Source organism: Rhinolophus sinicus, linkage group LG05, assembly GCF_036562045.2.
Source record: "Rhinolophus sinicus isolate RSC01 linkage group LG05, ASM3656204v1, whole genome shotgun sequence".
Lineage (NCBI taxonomy): Eukaryota > Metazoa > Chordata > Mammalia > Chiroptera > Rhinolophidae > Rhinolophus > Rhinolophus sinicus.
Window position 1 is genome coordinate 81,093,420 of NC_133755.1, and position 6,476 is coordinate 81,099,895.

Here is a 6,476-nt window from a genome sequence, read left to right on the forward strand (position 1 = left end):
GTTCTCCCGCAAGGGATGGTGGGCTGCGCCCCCTGCAACTAGCAATGGCAACTGGACCTGGAGCTGAGCTGCGCCCTCCACAACTAAGACTGAAAGGACAACAACTTGAAGCTGAACAGCACCCTCCACAAATAAGATTGAAAGGATAATAACTTGACTTGGAAAAAAGCCCTGGAAGTACACACTGTTCCCCAATAAAGTCCTGTTCCCCTTCCCCAATAAAATCTTTAAAAAAAAAGAATTAGGCTACAAAACAGATGTATCATATGACCCCAGCTGTTTTTAAAAATTTATGCTCAGGAAAAGAAAAAAACAACCCTGACAACCCCTAGTGTGGGTTTATGTCAGTGTACAATTAAAAATGAATTGTTTTAATTTGTAGTTTCTAAATTTATTTTTTTCTATATTTTCCAAATTTTCTATAATGAACAATAATTACTTGTATAATACAATCAGAAAATAAGAAGAAATATATATGTATTTTAAATTATCATTCAGATGACCTTAGGCAAGTTATCAACCTCTGTGCCAGTTTCTTACCCTATAAATGGAGATAAAAGCACCTCCCCCTGAAGGTTGCCAGGACAGGGAAAGCTTCTAACAGTCCCTGGGAAGTGGGAGTTGCTCGATAAAAGTTAGCTATTAACACCGGAATTTTTGTGAATTTGGGGGTGAGCCTGAGGGCCAGGCCTGTGTCACGTGTGACCTCACTTGTCCAGCCACCATGAGGGGCCAGCAGGCTTCTCCATCCCATTCCAATGTGAACAGGTAACACAGACAGAAGGGAAAGTGAGAGCTGAGTTCACAAACTCACAAGTCTTCAGGTACCAGGTAGGAAATGTAAACATGACTGAAGCAGCTGGGAGTCAGAAGGGGGGTGGGAGGGCCTCCCTGGAGAGGGCGGACTCCCCAGAAGTACCTCAGTTCAGCTTATTGTAACACCCTGCACTGGACTAACAACCCTCATATACCCCGCAGCTGCCCTGATTTGTGCACTAAGGTGTCCCCCAAAAAGACCAACGTAAAGCCGTGTGAACTGCACAGGACTTCCCAGTTGATGCTCTGTTTTCTTCAGGGTGTTTACAACAGGGTTTCAAATGTTTTTCAGTGTTCCTTTGGAAGGGTGTTGTTAAAGCATACGGCAATGAACAGCTTTCATCCTCATACAGTATCAGCGACCACAGAAATGATACTGTGGTAACGAAAGGATGGGTGGGTTGCACAGTTGAGGGGGCCTGTAGGCAAGTCAGCCTGACTGGTTCCAGGTGGACGGAATTCAGAGCAGGAACCGACAGGGAGCAAACGTCAGCTGTCCTGGAATTCTAGGGACCATGTGATTTATCGGTACAATGGGGATACCTCCTACTTCTGAGCGTGGCAGGGAATGCTATTAATTACACCAGGACACAGGACTTCACTGGAACTGCCTCAAACAAACTGGGACACATGGCACCCTATGAAGTGAAAGTGGTCCCTGAGCCTACGGTAAATTCCAGCGCTTCACCTGAAAACTACTTCTGTGGCGGGAAGGCACCTCCTCCAATCCAGAGACCGATTTCAAGGGCTCACCACACACACTACCCTGGGATCTTCCTCTCCGGAATCCCGGACAGAAAGCAGAGAGCCTCTGGAGCCAGGGGGAGAGCCCTGCCTCCCAGAGCTGAGAGAAGTGCTTCAGAAGGAAAGGTAGCAGAGATTACTCATCTCTGACTCTCTGCTCCCTGGTCCCTCCCCAGATTCCTGATACCATGCCAGCCCCCACTGGGGACAAGAGCGGGTGTTTTCTGAGCAGCTAGGCAGTGGCTCCATATGGACTTACCAGTCAGGGGCTGTCCCACCAGCCAGCCTCTCCCCTTTCCTCACTGGAACCCAAGGGTTACAGGTTGGCCACTGGCTCAAAAGCCACGTGAGCAGCTGGGCCCACCTGGGACTTAAATTTGATGTGCACCCTACCTCCCAAGTATCCTACAGATGGGAAACAGGACTGTTACATCCCCACTTTCTGTTCGGTAATTATCCTATTCAGCCCTTTTCCTTTCTGGGTTGTGAATTCCAAGCTTCTAGACTTGCCTCTCTTTTCCCTCATCCTGTACTAACAGAATTCCAAGCCTGGCTTTGAAACCTCAGGCCTTCCCAACTACTGGAGAATTAAGTTTCAGCAAGATCCGGGGAGAAAAAAAATTGTTTTCCTACAGCTGCAGAAAAGCAAAGACTATTCAATGTCATAAAACTGCTCTTGCCAATGTTATTTTTAAGGAGACTTTCAAGACTCCTGGACTTTAGAGACTGTTACCACATCCTGGGAAAGTGAGCTTTACAATCAAGTCTAATTCCAATTGGTTACTTAATCATTTGTTATCCTGGTGGCACTATTTAAAAAGACATGCTAGGTTTTCTGGAAGCTGTGATTTTTCATTCTTAAGCCAGGAGAGGGTCATTAGCAACCTCCTGTACTCATAAGACCATGGAGGTAAAAATGAATAAAAACGATGACTTTACTGGATTTAGTTTTTAAAGAGAATCTGACAGTCTAAGGTTTAAGTTAACCTCAGCAATAGAGCTCCAACTGTGTAAATGTCTGGTGGTTGAAGTCATTCTTTCGCCTTCAGCAAACCCGCGGAGAGGACTGCCACAAGCTGTCTGGGTCACAGGGACCGCAGCCATCCTGCACGATGGCCAGGGCCCAACCCCGCAGCAACCATGAGAGCGGAGAACAGGCATGGCTGTCGGTCCTCCACGTAGCCAGAGAAGGGCTTCATCTTCAAGGGGCAAAAACAGGCTGTCCTATGGAGATAACTTTCCGGTCTTCTTTCCATTGCCCTGAATGAGAAGTCTCTATGATTTCACTGAGAGGGCAGTGGTGAGGAAGGAGGGCTGGGGTCCCATCACAAACACCTTTTCTCCGTCCAATGTCAGAATAGGGGCCACTGGAATCAGAGTGGTGCTTATTTGAATATGAGCGTTCTGATGATTTGGGAGTTCCAGGTCCGAAGCCCCATTCTCTACTCTGCTTCCATTTCCAAAGGAAAATGAAGATGCAATTTCTAAGTAGAGCACATAAGAACTGTAAATGCTACACTGTGCTCACTTAGAAATCCTAAGTCCACTGGCAACTGAGGAAGATGGAAAGAAAGCCACCTTAAGGCTTCTTTCACAGTAACTCTGAACCAGAGCAAGACCTGAGAGAAAAAGGCTGGGTAATCACTGGTAATAGCAAAATCAACCAGGAGGAAATAAGTAATTAGAATGACCCTATAAGCTGTTAAGCAGAACTCACAAGCCTTTAGAATTACTTACTATAAACAGCGGAAGGCAGACAGCACAGGGGCCCCAAAGCTCTTCCTGCACTCCCCCTACTGGCTTTGGTTTTGTCCAGCCCAGATACACAAGGCCTCCCTCTTTCCAGATGGCTTATCACCTCAGCTTTATAAACTGAAAATGCTATTTTTGGCCAAAGAAAAGAGTCGCACATTAAGGAATCTGGGTATTAGAGTAAACGTCTGCCGGTGCCCCCCCTAATCTCACCACCCCAAGCAAGCTTTGTTCGCCCCTTGGCTTTTTTCCACTGGTTCTAGACAGTCCATTTGCTTCCTTCTTTCCTTTCTCCCCATGATTAGCTGTAGACTTCGCAGCTTTCCATTTTCTTACTGTCCACTCTAACCTAAAAAAAGCTTCTCAGATAAAGGTTTTTCCGCTGATCACTACAGAAACAGACAATAGGGAGTTAAAGCCAGTCTATATTTCTGGTTTTCCTTTTTAGATGCTATCCTGGGAACTTTTTTCTACCCCTTTCATATCAAGGGTGGAGTTCAACTCCATCCCATTCTTACATACTTTCTCCAACACTGGGGGGGGGGGGGGCACTCCTTTTCTAACTACCAAGGAAGAGGGACTGGCAAACTCCAGGGGGCAAACTCCACCTCAAAGTCCCTCCTCCCCAAATTTAACCTAATTAACTCATCCTGATACAGGATTATAGTGACAAATGTAGCTAAACACTCCTTTCATATATTTGGGAGATTGGAGAAATATGCTTCCTCCGGGGCCAGATTACAGAGGCCTGCAAAGCAGCATGGTGCTGGTGGGCACGTCCTTTTTGTGTCTGAGACGACCTGAAACACAGCGGCAGTGAACAGCCACCCCAGAAACCTACCAGTCAGTCCCAGACCTGGGATCCCACTGCAGGGAACGCTGACAGAACTACCATATGAGAAAGGCAATCATGGAGAGCACTTAGAAAACTGCCCACTTTTAACAGGCAGGAATCGGGATACGAGTCTAAGAGCAGAAATCGTCTTGCCCCATGGCCCAGTAGCACCTCAAGGCTCTCCCCGTCAACACAGGGGGATCACACAGCTCAGCTCCATCCAGCAGCATTCGCACCAAAAGAGGGCCTGTCAGCCCCAAAAGGACACAGGAAAACTCCAAGCCTTTTCGTCTGACATAAAGGTAAAGTAATATAAAAAAGAAACAAGGAAACACTGACTAAAAGAAACAAACAAAAAACGAGACACTTGAGCTCAGAGGTCTATCCAGACACATTCTGGAAGCTCCCGTTTCTGACACGGTCCAGAACACACGGAAGAAGACCCAGTGAGGACGAAACGGCAGCTAAGCTTTCCAGTCCGGCCGCCCGTGGGTCCCAGGCGGTCCTTACTCAGGGCGATGACGTTCCCACAATTCTGCAGCATCACCTCCGTGTGGAGCCTTCCCAGGGCGCCCGGCGCTTCCACTCCGTATCCGAAGCTCAAGTTCTACGTCCTCGAAAGTCACCAGTTCCAGGAACAGCAACTTTGCCACTGTGGCCCGGGGACCCCACCACCACTCCTCAAAGGATACGCACGAGTGGAAACGTGAGGCGTGGGGGATGGTCGGGCCTGAGACGAGGCGGCCGGGAGACACGGAGGGTGCCAGGGCACCGACAACCCGGGCACCGGGACACGCGCGGCGGGTGTCGACCCTGCAGGGAGCCCTCCTCGGGCGCCGGCGACACGGCTCCGCGAGGGAAAGAGGACAGAAAGGTAAAGGGCACGCTGTCCACGCTCCACTGGGCGCGTTCCACGGACTCGCGTGGAGCGGCAGGACTCCGCCCCGCACGCCGACTGAAGGCGACGCGGTCCCGCCCTTAGCCAACTGAGTGGCCTCTCTAGGCTGCGCGGAGGACCTGCATCTCGGTGGGCCTCCCGGGACACCGGGGACCGCGGGTCCAGGCTTTTGCCGGGGTAGGAATGCGCGGCGGCGCTGCTCTGAGGCTTGGTTTAATCTGCATTCAGATTTTATGTGACTTTTTTTTTAATCCAAAATGTGTTTATTGGGATGGTTCCTCACTCATCTTGACTCAAGGTGCTTTTAGTGCTGCTTCCTTCTGCAGGAGCATCCTTCTGTAAGCCTTGCTTTTCCTCCTGTAGACTGACAGAGGGCCGTGGAGCAGCCAACACACAAACTCCCGTCTGTGCATGGCTAAAGACGGTGGTGATTCTATAGCATCCTGGGCACTTCACGTCCCTGAAGTAGGAATCGGGCTCTGCACCAGGCGCTTCTTCTTGTGTTTCTTCTTCTCCTCTTCTGGACAGGAATGATGGAGACCGAGCGAGAGGCATCTTCTCGTGGGGAGGTCGTCACCGCCGGAAAGGGTGACTCATTTTTTAAAATGCTTTTTCCCCATTGTAGTTCCCGTTGGACATCTGAAGAAAAATAAGGAAGGAAAAAAAAACAAAAAAAAAACGTTACTCCTAATATACGGAAATTACTACTGTTAACATTTTAGTGAATTGTACTCCGATAATTTCCTACACATAGATATTTTTGTGTTTTTGTAACCTCCGATGTTTCAACTTAATTTTTGTCACGTAAGCGCCCCGCCCCCCCCCATACACACACTCTGTGGCGTGCATTGTAACAGTCCATTAACTGGGTTATCATCAATTATTTATTCATTCCATATCAAATCACCTGGATTGAGCTCTTCCATAGAGCGGCGGCACCGAATTGTGTCTTAGCCTATTCCTGGGGAAATGCTCGTCACTATATTTTCTCCAACGAGTTGTTGAGTATGGTGCTTGTTGACTGCGCTGTCCCTCTTCCTAATTACTCAAAGGAGGATGTTCTTACGATCTTGCTCTCAAGAAGAGTTTAACTTTTCCAGAGCAATTGATTGGATTTTGGCCTATGGACCCTATAAGTTTTGAATTTGAAAAGCTTAGAGCAAATCATACCGGGCAAGATATATGACGTTAGAATGTGAATTTGGTATCGCTAACCCCACTCCTGCCCGCCCCCCACTCTACTATCTTTGTTTTTCCTTTGTCTTACCTTCCTTGTTTGTTTTAAATATATTTTATCTTGATTTTTTGTTTTATCAGCCCCCATAAAACCCCTTAAATCCTATTTGAAACAAAGTGGCATAGAAAGAAATAAATAAAATTGCTCAACTATTTCCCTACTGTTGGAATAAATAGTCCTAATGTTTAGTTATT

General features: G+C 47.8%; 1 long non-coding RNA gene and 1 pseudogene across 1 annotated transcript in view; both read right to left on the reverse strand.

Annotated features, from left to right (window-relative positions):
• LOC109450981 (uncharacterized) overlaps positions 1-5,191 on the reverse strand; it is a 29,367-nt gene extending 24,176 nt beyond the window's left edge. The window contains exon 1 of the long non-coding RNA XR_002137904.2: positions 4,658-5,191. This is a non-coding gene — a long non-coding RNA (uncharacterized LOC109450981). The remainder of the gene's footprint in view (positions 1-4,657) is intronic.
• A 31-nt stretch (positions 5,192-5,222) lies between these two features.
• On the reverse strand, positions 5,223-5,664 carry LOC141571624 (small ribosomal subunit protein eS27-like; annotated as a pseudogene).
• Between the last annotated feature and the right edge of the window lie 812 nt (positions 5,665-6,476).